The sequence below is a fragment of the Rhinatrema bivittatum genome, chromosome 11 (genome assembly GCF_901001135.1).
Source record: "Rhinatrema bivittatum chromosome 11, aRhiBiv1.1, whole genome shotgun sequence".
NCBI lineage: Eukaryota > Metazoa > Chordata > Amphibia > Gymnophiona > Rhinatrematidae > Rhinatrema > Rhinatrema bivittatum.
This window is the reverse complement of record NC_042625.1, coordinates 90,038,633-90,050,660: the sequence shown is the minus strand read 5'-3', so window position 1 is coordinate 90,050,660 and position 12,028 is coordinate 90,038,633.

Genomic DNA, 12,028 nt, shown 5'->3' with positions numbered 1-12,028 from the left:
AAGAAATCAGAGAAGCAAAAAGTCAAGTGGAAGGTAGGTGTCATGGCCGCCGGCCGCGGCGGACCACGGTCAGGATCAGCAACTCATCCGAGACATCGGGGGAACCCGGAGGCTCCTGCAGGAGCAGGGAGCCTCCTCCGAGTTCTTCTCGCAGCCTTGGCCGCTGTCCAGGCCAGCCGCGGAGCCCAGCGGGGCTGCGATGACTCCTCCTCCTTCCTGGCTTCTTAGAACCGCGCGCGGGGCTGAAGAATAGATTTAAAGGGGCCGTGACAGGAAATGTTGTGGCTTCCTTCTGATGCTGCTTCCTCTTCCAGGGGTTTAAAGGCAAGGTCTGCCTCTCAGACCTTGCCTTGGTATTGAGGTTCCTGCCTGCGTGTGTTCCTGGCTCTTGGTTCTTGGTTCTTCATCCCGCTCTTCTTCCCCTGCTCCGTGGATTAATTCTTGGCTTCTGACCTCTGGACTGGTGGACGTGTCTTCTCCTGGCTTGATCCTGGTACGGCTCTGGACCCTTCTCCTGCTTTGACCCTGGACTGGACTCGGACCCCGCTGGTATATTGATTCTCGGACCGGCTTTGGACTCTTCCTCGACTCCGTTCTCAGACTGTCTCGACCTGCTGGAGGCGCCAGCCATCTGGAACCCACGGCCTGCAGGAGGCGCCTGCATCCAGACCTTCTACAGTCTTCAGAGGAGTCGCCTAAGTCCCAGCGGCCGGACCCCTATGGGCTCCACCTGGGGGGGTCGCGTGCTTCCAGGGTGAAGTCTTCTAGCAAGTCTCTACGGTTCAAGAGGCCTCGCCCTTCGACGGTAGCCATCTACCTCGAAACAAGGGTCCACTTTCATAACAGTAGGATTGCCCAAGAGATAAAGAGAAGTGACAACACATTTTCCAGAAATATAAGAGAAAGAAGGAAAGCCTGACGTGATATAGTGAAATTGAAAGGTGACGAGGAGCAATGTGTAGAGACGGACAAGGAAATGGTGGAAATATTAAACAAATTCTTCAGTTCGGTGTTCACTAAAGAAGACCCTGGAGAAGGACTGTTACTGATTGACAAGACCGTAGAAGGGAATGGGTTAGACACAACTCTCTTTACAGAAGAGTATGTAAGGGAGGAGCTAGGAAAACTGAACGTGGATAAGTCCATGGGGCCTGTTGAGGTTCATCCCAGGATACTGAGGGAGCTCAGAGATGTTCTCCTGTTCAATAGATCCCTGGAAACGGGAGTGGTGCCATGAGATTGGAGAAGAGCGGCTGTGGTCCCACTTCATAACAGTGGGAGTAGAGAGGAGGCTGGAAACTACAGGCCGGTTAGCCTGGCTTCGGTGGTGGGAAATTAATGGAGACGCTGCTGAAAGAAAGGATACTAAACTATCTACAATCCAGTGAGTTGCATGGATTCACCAGAGGAAGGTGAATTGGATCGAGGAAGAGCACTAGACATCATCTACTTGGATTTCAGCAAAGCTTTTGATACCATCCCACATAGGAGGCTTGTGAACAAAATGGGAAGCCTGGGAGTGAGTGCCAAGGTGGTGGCATGGATTACAAACTGGTTGACCGATAGGAGAGAGCGTGTAATGATAAATGGAACCTACTCTGAAGAGATAGCTGTCTTAAGTGGAGTGCCACAGGAATGGTATTGGGACCGGTTCTGTTCAATATCTTTGTGAGTGACATTGCAGAAGGGATAGAAGGTAAAGTTTGTCTGTTTGCAGATGGTACCAAGATCTGCAACAGAACCCTTATCTCAAAAGGGATAGAGACAGGATGGAGGTGTTCCAGAGAAGGGCGACAAAAATGGTGTGGGGTCTGTATCAGAAAGCCTATGGGGAGAGACTAAATGATATGAATATGTATACCCTGGAAGAGATGAGGCACAAGGGTGATATGATACAGACATTTAGATACCTGAAAGGTTTTATGATCTACAAATGTCAAACCTTTTCTGTTGGAAAGAAATTGGTAGAACTAGGGGTCATGAAATGAAACTACAGGGAGGACAATGCAGAACAACATCAGGAAATATTTCTTCATGGAGAGGGTGGTGGATGCCTGGAATGCCCGTCTGGAGGAGGCAGTGAAAACCAAAACAGTGAAAGAATTCAAAAGGGCATGGGATAAATATTGTGGATCCCTAAAGGCTAAAGGATGGAAATGAAGAAGAGAGAGCATGGAGTAACTTGATGGTGCGGCAGTGATTACCCTTAACCAATAAGCCTTCATACTGTTGATGCAACTCCATCATTGATCTTTGCTTCAACAGCAGGGGGAAAAGGGGAATTGGATTCATATAGCGACCAATGAGGGCCCTGACTTTTATGGTGTGGGAACCTGATAAGCATGGGTTAGCCTACAAGGCGCAGAAGATATTACCATAAGCTTGCTGGGCAAACTGGATGGACCATTTGGTTCTTTTCTGCTGTCAAATAGCAATAATCATAAGAAAGGGTGCAGAGCAAAACTATGAAAACTCACATTGCAACCCAACATGAAAAAAGCTTTATTCAAATTCTGGAGTCACCTCAGCAAAAAAAAAAAAAAAAAAGGACTCCCTCCACTGCTTAACATTTTGTGAAAACACAAACCCCTGCAAAAAGAGAAAAAAGGTGCTTAGAAACTTGCCATACCATCAATCACAGCACTGACTCAAGAGTCAAATAACAGCAACCATATGAAAAAACAGTGATGCAAATACTACACCAGGCCCTAGAACATTAATACCCCACCTACTGAGGTAACAGAACAAGCCGGACTGCTACAAATCCCTACAGAGAAACTACAGACAGGTAGAACACAGACCGACCTTTACCTAAAACACAGATACATGCAAAGAAAACCAAAATAGAAAGCCTGAGAAACCAGACTCTGAGCAGTGGTGGAACTCCAAAGAGAAAAATACAAAAATATAAGAAATGCACAGATCCAAAGATGGCAGATTCCAATCACTAAAAACTCAAAATAATGTTTTTAACCTTGGTGAGACCGCACCTTGAATACTGTGTACAATTCTGGTCGCCGCATCTCAAAAAAGAGATAATTGCGATGGAGAAGGTACAGAGAAGGGCAACCAAAATGATAAAGGGGATGGAACAGCTCCCCTATGAGGAAAGGCTGAAGAGGTTAGGGCTGTTCAGCTTGGAGAAGAGACGGCTGAGGGGGGATATGATAGAGGTCTTTAAGATCATGAGAGGTCTTGAACGAGCAGATGTGACTCGGTTATTTACACTTTCGAATAATAGAAGGACTAGGGGGCATTCCATGAAGTTAGCAAGTAACACATTTAAGAGTAATTGGAGAAAATTCTTTTTCACTCAACGCACAATTAAACTCTGGAATTTGTTGCCAGAGGATGTGGTTAGTGCAGTTAGTGTAGCTGGGTTCAAAAAAGGTTTGGATAAGTTCTTGGAGGAGAAGTCCATTAATGGCTATTAATCAATTATACTAAGGGGCGGATTTTAAGAGCCCTGCTCGCGTAAATCCGGGCGGATTTACGCGAGCAGGGCCTTGCGCGCCGGTGCGTCTATGTTACATAGGCCTGCCAGCGCGCGCAGAGTCCCGGGGCCTTTTTACTGGATTAAGTTAATACCCTCTTATCCAAACTGTTTAATATTTACCAAGTTCCACTCTGTAAAAATTTTTTATGACTCGGTATTAATTGTAACGTATATGCAGACAATATACAATTTTTCTTAGCCTACACCACATCATGGGCTCATACCTTAGATCTAATAAAGTTATTTATTTATTTTATTTATTTATTTAACAGTTTTTTTATACCGACATTAAAATACACATCATATCGGTTTACATTATAACAGCAGGAGGAAAGTACATTGAACGGGGAAGGGGTGTGGACAACCAGCAAACAAGAATTAGAAGGGCTGTAGTTGAGAGCCCGAGGCATAGGTGAACGAGAATGGGGAGAGGGGTTTAAGAAGGGAAACTATTTACAAACTATTTACAAACTATTATGTATGAATACTGTCAAATGCTGGCTTTCCCATCATGAAATACAACTCAGTATTGCAAAAACGGAAATATTACTACTTACCTCTCTCGAAGATGAATCACCACATATTCCTTCTGAAATACTTATTGGTGGTCAGCAACTTCCAATCAAAAAATGTGCACAAGATTTAGGGGTAACTCTGGACCACATCCTCGCCATGAAGCAAGGTTTCCACTATTGTTAAATCGTCTTTCTACAAGTTATATCTACTTTGTAACCTCAAACCACTATTGAATCACCAAAATGTTGGTACAGCTTAACAGTACCTCATATTGAATTATCTTGATTATTGCAATTCTCGGGGTCCCAGCTTGTGTCACATAACCCTCTTCAAGTCATTCAAAACACAGCAGCTAGAATTGTAACTGGAACCAAATGTGCTGATCATATCATATTGATTATCTCACTCTTATTCCTTTCCAGATCATTTAGAAATATATTGAAAAGCACGGGTCCTAGTGCAGATCCTTGGGGTATACAATGGAGAGCCTCAAGGATCTATACTAGGACCCGTGTGTTTCAATATATTTATAAATGATCTGGAAAGGAATACGAAGAGTGAGGTAATCACATTTTCAGATGATACAAAACTATTCAGAGTAGTTAAATCACAAGCAGATTGTGATAAATTGCAGGAAGACCTTGTGAGACTGGAAATTTGGGCATCGAAATGGCAGATGAAATTTAATGTGGATAAGTGTAAGGTGATGCATATAGGGAAAAATAACCCATGCTATAGTTACACAATGTTGGGTTCCATATTAGGAGCTACCAACCAGGAACGAGATCTAGGCGTCATACTGGATAATACTTTGAAATCATCAGCTCAGTGTGCTGTGGCAGTCAAAAAAGCAAATGTTAGGAATTAGGAAGGGAATGGTTAATAAAACAGAGGATGTCATAATGTCTCTATATCGCTCCATGGTGAGACTGCACCTTGAATATTGTGTGCAATTCTGGTCGCCACATCTCAAGAAAGATATAGTTGAGATGGAGAAGGTACAGAGAAGGGCAACCAAAATGATAAAGGGGATGGAACAGCTCCCCTATGAGGAAATGCTAAAGAGGTTAGGGCTGTTCAGCTTGGAGAAGAGACGGCTGAGGGGGGATATGATAGAGGTATTTAAAATCATGAGAGGTCTAGAACGGGTAGATGTGAATCGGTTATTTACTCTTTCGGATAGTAGAAAGACTAGGGGGCACTCCATGAAGTTAGCATGTGGCACATTTAAAACTAATTGGAGAAAATTCTTTTTCACCCAATGTACAATTAAACTCTGGAATTTGTTGCCAGAGGATGTGGTTAGTGCAGTTAGTGTAGCTGTGTTTAAAAAAGGATTGGATAAGTTCTTGGAGGAGAAGCCCATTACCTGCTATTAAGTTCACTTAGAGAATAGCCACTGCCATTAGCAATGGTAACATGGAATAGACTTAGTTTTTGGGTACTTGCCAGGTTCTTATGGCCTGGATTGGCCACTGTTGGAAACAGGATGCTGGGCTTGATGGACCCTTGGTCTGACCCAGTATGGCATGTTCTGATGTCCTTATACCTGTACTCATTGAACCACACTGGTTACCGATCACATGGAGAATTCAAAACAAGTTATGCACCCTCATTTATAACAGCTCAACTATGATTCCTCAACATAGCTGACATCTACACTCTGACAGAATAAACCCACAAGACACCTGCGTTTGGGCAACAAAAACTTGTTGGACATTCCAGCTCCTTTTTAGTAGCTGGCCCGCCTTTGTAATAATCTATCAGATGCACTCCGGTCTGCACTGATGTTTAAATCTTTTAAGAAAGCTGTAAAGAAAGACTCACTTATTCATGCTAGCCTTCAAAGACTTTGGAATTCCAGCATGACCGAACTAAACATGGCTGTGTTTATTTTTTTGTTGTTATTTTAAAATATTTTTTAAGTTATGTGATACATGAATTATGTAAACCTCCTTGAACTATAGTAAGCGATATGTATAGGTTAGAAATTTTCTAAATAAATAAATAAATAAATATAAATATGTGTGACTAGCTTTTGAGAACTACACTTCAGAACTGATTGCCTACATTTTTAGATCATTCTGTACTGAGCTGTTGAAGAGACCTTACCTCTCAAAATTATTCACAAATGTATTTAGACCAATTAAAAGATCTCACCTGCAACTTAATTGACCTTTTCTTTCAATTTTCAAGTGAACTAACATGTCAACAACATTACTCTAGTCAAACTTTTTATAGAAACTGATGGAAAACCATCTGATTCAGGAGGCTTATTAGCTAGAGCTGAGTGTACAGCACCAAAGGGCATTGGGCTTTCTTGCATTGGCATAGACACGAATTTAGAAAAATTGTATGTGATGGGGATGATAATTCAGAAAACGGGTAATTTTGTAACATTGCACATAGGTTAGCTGGCAAATAGGGGCAGATCAGATAGACCCGACCGTATGGTCTTTCTGCCAGCACGTTTCTATGTTTCTGTGTTTCAGTTTTCAAGTGCATTTACAGGCAAAACGTTTGCTTTGAAAATTATCCTGATGAAACAATGGGCACACAATTACACCTTCTATTTGGTGAATGTTGTTTTGCCATGAGAATTTACATGCACCCTTTCTAAAATAAAAAAATATGCACATAAACCCTAACCCTGCCCAGACTCTGCCCCCTGGAATGCCTTTCCCTTGTGTGTATAAAAGTGCGCACGTATGATGTGTTTGCACATAATTTTAGGCACATATCAGACATGCAATTTTACTAAAGGGCAGATTCTGTAAGTAAAGCACTACTGTACCCAAAGAAGTCCCTTTAAAAATTGCCCACTTAGGGCCGGATTTTAAGAGGTACGCCCGATTTTATAGCATGCACGCGCAGCCGCGTTCATGCTATAAAATCCAGGGTCGGCGCACGCAAGGGGGTGCACACTAGTGCACCTTGCATGCGCCGAGCCCTAGGGGAGCCCCAATAGCTTTCCTCGTTCCCTCCGAGGCTGCTCCAAAATCAGAGCGGCCTCGGAGGGAACTTTCCTCTGGCCCTCCCCCACCTTCCCCTCCCTTCCCCTATCTAACCCGCCCCCCAGCCCTACTTAAATCCCCCCCACCTTTATTTTATAAGTTGTGCCTGCCTCAGGGCAGGCATAACTTGCGCGCACCGGCCAGCTGCCGGCGCGCGATCACCCGGCACGGCCACTGGTCCCGCCCCCGGACTGGCACCCTGCCCACGCCCCCTTCCCGCCCCTTTTTCAAAGCCTCGGGACATACACGCATCGCCGGGCCTACGCAAAATAGGCTCGGCGCGCGTAATCCCCCTGCGCGCGTAAATCCAGCTGGATTTACATGCGCAGGGCTTTTAAAATCTGCCCCATAGTGTAATACCATAACATGTTAAAACAATACAATTCACTAGACAATAAGCTTTCCTGTTTCATCCTGACTGCTTAGTTCAGCTGCCCCAAAAGTCAGAAAATATTGCTGTAGATAAACATAGTTATTACCCTTCTGCCATTGTGACATTTTAATAACCTTTGAAGATTATTCACCTCTTTAAATAAATGAGCTTTCAACTTTTTAAAAATTTGATGCAAGCAGTCGATAGAGTACAGATTTATTTCTAAACTAAGGTGCAGTGGATGGCCATGTTTGTTTATATTTAGTGTCTGTTCGGTTTTAATTATGAGCATGAGTGGGTAATACACATTACTATCATTATTGTTACCTTCCTGAAAGCCTGAAAATCGAGGGTGGTTCTAATATCATCAGGTAATTGACTCCGAAGTTGCAGACCCAGCTAAGGTGAAAGCCAGGCTCACATCCAAGAAGAAAAATTAATATTTCCAACCAAACACGGAAGCAAATAAAAAATAGTTGACCAACTCATAGTAATGCATTTAAAAAAAAAAAAAAAAGCATGATGACAAGCTGGCCAAGCTGGTTTTTACAAGTGAAAGTCACTACTGACACTTCCTGGTATGTTACTATAAACAGAAACAAAAATGTTCCTTTACTGTGAACTTCCAGTAAGAAAGAAACCCACCCAGCTTTCCCATCAGGCTGACCCCCCCTGCAGTAATTGTCATTCCTTTCATACCACGGCGAGCCCAGCCCACTGTCCCCAGCTCGCACTGCACCATCTGACTTTAACTCTGGCTTGTGAAAGTGCTTCAACCACTGAAGGCAATAGCAGTTTCCCCAGCCAGAGTTTGAGACAGAATGTGGTCCCCAGGTAGGACTGGCATTAGTCAGGACCCGTATGCTAATGCCAAGCCTATGTCGTGACTCAGTTCTGTCCCAAACTCTGGCTGGGAAAACGGGCGACTGAATGGAAGTGCAATGTGCTGACAAAGCGGACGGCAGTGCCAGCCAGGGCTCTTGTGATCTTTTGGACATCCCTAAATTATTATTGGTTTTTTTTAAACTGAAAGTCTTTGCCATCTTAAAAAGGGAAATTCATTACGCGTTTCTACACCAGAACAAAGTTATAAGCTCCCGCGTGAATGGTATTAGACCCCCCCGATAAATTAAAAAGAATGGGCCTTATGAGTCATGATAACCGCTGGTGCAGATGTGGGGAAAGCAGCACCTTCGTTCATATTTGGTGGGCCTGTCCTCAAATTAAAGTTTACTGGCCTGAGAGATTCTTTCTTGGATAAATCAGTTTGTCCTCACATCCTTGGGAGAACCACGGGCGACTTTCTCGCTAGTTAAGCAGGGGGGTGGATATTAGGCTGGGAAATCATTTGTTAGTCGCTGTTGCTTGCCATTGGAGATCGGGTTCCACCCCTTCCTTGGTTGTTTGGTTGCGACTGCTACGGCACATATTATATTCTATGTAATTAATCACCTTTCAGTTGTGGGGTTTTTATCCTAATGTACCTTTGATAAGAACATTAGAAGAATTGCCCTACTGGGTCAGACCGAGGGTCCATCAAGCCCAGCATCCTGTTCCCAACAGAGGCCAATCCAGGCTACAAGTACCTGGCAGGATCCCAAACATTAAACGGATCCCACGCTACTGATGCCAGTAATAGCAGTGGCTATTCCCTAAGGGGTCGATTTTAAGATCCACGCGTGCGCGTCCATGTGCATGCAGTTCCTGGCACGCACACACGGACGCGGCTATTTTATAACACGCGTGCGTTGGCGTGCATGCATTCTAAAATATGACACCTGTGCGCACATGCGCGCTAATTTTAACATCTGCGCGGGCATATGAGGGCGGATGACCTCCGTGCGCAGGGGAGGGGGAGAAATGTTAAAATCCTATGCACGGCAACGCAATTGGGCCTCCGCCAGTTCCCTCCCAGTTCGCTCCAATTAAGGAGGGAATTTTCCTAAGCCTAACCCTACCCTTCCTACCTCTTCCCCTCTCCTCCCCAACCTCTCCTCCCTACCTAACTCTTACATTTTTTTTTTTTTTTTTTTTACCTTGCTGCTCCTCTGGAGCAGTTGTAGGTTCCACGTGCCGGTCGGCTGCCAGCACACGCTTCCCCGGGACAGCGTCGAATGGCGCTGTCCTGGTGCCCTGCCCCTCCCCGCTCCCGGCCCTCCCCTTCTGAGAGGCCTGGCACTTGTGCGCATCTCGGGGGCTACGCGCATGGCCAGGCCCTTTAGAAAAGGTGAGCGGTGCGCGCAAGGCCCAGCCACGCACATAACCGCTGGTATTTGCACGCGTGGCCCTTTGAAAATCGACCCATAAGTCAACTTGATTAATAGCAGTTTATAGACTTTTCCAGGAACGTATCCAAACCTTTTGTAAACCCAGCTACACTAAGGGGCAGATTTTAATACCTACGGGCGGGCGTAGATTTGTGCGCGCAACCCGGCGCGCACAAATCTACGCCCGATTTTATAACATGCGTGCGCAGCCGCACACATGTTATAAAATCTGGGGTCGGTGCGCGTACAAGGGGGTGCACACTTGTGCACCTTGCGCGCGCCGAGCCCTAGGGGAGCCCCGATGGCTTTCCCTGTTCCCTCCGCCCCCCACCTTCCCCTCACTTCCCCTACCTAACCCGCCCCTCAGCTCTACCTAAACCCCCCCGACCTTTATTTTATAAGTTGCGCCTGCCTCTGGGCAGGCGTAGATTGTGCGCGCCGGCCAAGTGCCGGCGAGCGATCCCCAAGCCTAGCAGCCCTAGGAAGGCCTCTGGCCTCGCCCACATCCCACCCCTTTTTTCAAGCCCCGGGACATACGCGCGACCCGGGGATTGTGTGCATTGCCGGGCGTATGCAAAATAGGCTTGGCGCGCGAAACCCTGCTGCGCGCGTAAATCCAGCTGGATTTACACACATAGGGCTTTCAAAATCTGCCCCTAAGAGTCCTAACCACAAATTCCAGAGCTTAATTGTGCATTCAGTGAAAAATAATTTGCTTTGATTTGTTTTAAATGTGCTACTTGCTAACTTCATGGAGTGCCCCCTAATCCTTCTGTTATCTGATAAAGTAAATAACCGATTCACATTTACCCAGTCTAGTTCTTTCATGATTTTATAGACCTCTGTCATATCCCCCCTCAGCCGTCTCTTCTCCAAGCAGAACAGCCCTAAAATCTTTAGTCTTTCCTCATAGGGGAACTATTCCATCCCATTTATCATTTTGGTCGCCCTTCTCTGTACTTTCTCCAGTGCAATTATATCTTTTTTGAGATGTGGCAACCAGAACTGAACACAGGTTCGGTCTCACCATGGAGTGATACAGAGGCATTGTGGGCTGGATTTTAAAAGGGTTACGCGCATAAGTTATGCGCGTAACGCTCTTAAAAGGCCCCTGCGCGCGCCAAGCTATTTTGCGTAGGCTCGGCGGCATGCGCAAGCCCCGGGACGAGCGTAAGTCCCAGGGCTTTGCAAACGGGGCATGTCGGGTGGGCGGCATGAATTTCGGGGCGGGGCGGGAGGCATGTCGGGGGCGTGACGCCGGCCCAGGGGCGTGGTCGAGGCCTCCGGACCAGCCCTTGGGTCGGGTGATGGCGCGCCAGCAGCCCGCTGGCGCGCGCAGATTTACGCCTGCCAGAGGCAGGCGTAAATCTGCCAACAAAGGTGGGGGGGGGGGGGTTTAGATAGGGCCGGGGGGGTGGGTTAGGTAGGGGAAGGTAAGGGGAGGCGGAGGGAACAGGCAGCGCGCGCTGGGCTCGGCGCGCACAGGTTGCACAAATGTGCACTCCCTTGCGCGCGCCGACCCCAGATTTTATAAGATACGCGCAGTTATGAGCGTATCTTATAAAATCCAGCGTACTTTTGTTCGCGCGTGGTGGTGCGCGAACAAAAGTACGCGCGCACGGTGTTTTTTAAAAATCTATTTTTATTTTTTAAATCTATTTTTATTTTTTAAAAATCTATTATTTAAAAAACATTTTTAAAATGTTTTTTAAAATCTATCATCCACTATGACGCCTAGATTTCATTGGACACCCTCCAGTCTTTGGGGTGTATACCATCTGGTCCAGGTGATTTGCTACTCCTTAGTTTGTCAATCTGGCCTATTACATCTTCCAGGTTCACAGTGATTTGGTTCAGTTCATCTGACTCATCACCCCTGAAAACTGTCTCTGGAACTGGAATCTCCTCATTAATAAATGCGGAGCTTTTTCACACTAAAATAATGCCTCTCTACGAATGGTTTAGTTGGGTTTTGAGTGGGTCAGGGTAAGAGAAGAGCTCTTTAGCATAAAGTTAGTGGACTGACCGATTGTATTCATGGTTATAGCCAGCGGAGGATTCCCGATGAAGACTGGCCCGGGGATTCGCCGCCCAGGCCGACCCAGGAGATACCACGTGGTCTGCCGAGCGCGGCTCTGTCACAGCCGCGCTCGGCAGACCACGTGTCTAGAGCGACTGGCCCACTGGGGGATGCCCGATCCCCCGATAGGCCAATCCGCCCCTGGTTATAGCATGCTGCAGCTCTCTGCAATGACATTTGGATCGCATATGTAATTTCAATAACCTTTCCTTTCTCTTCCTTCTCAGCCAAGTTCTTATCACCCTGTTATATGTAACTGCCTTTTCAACACCATTGTTATAG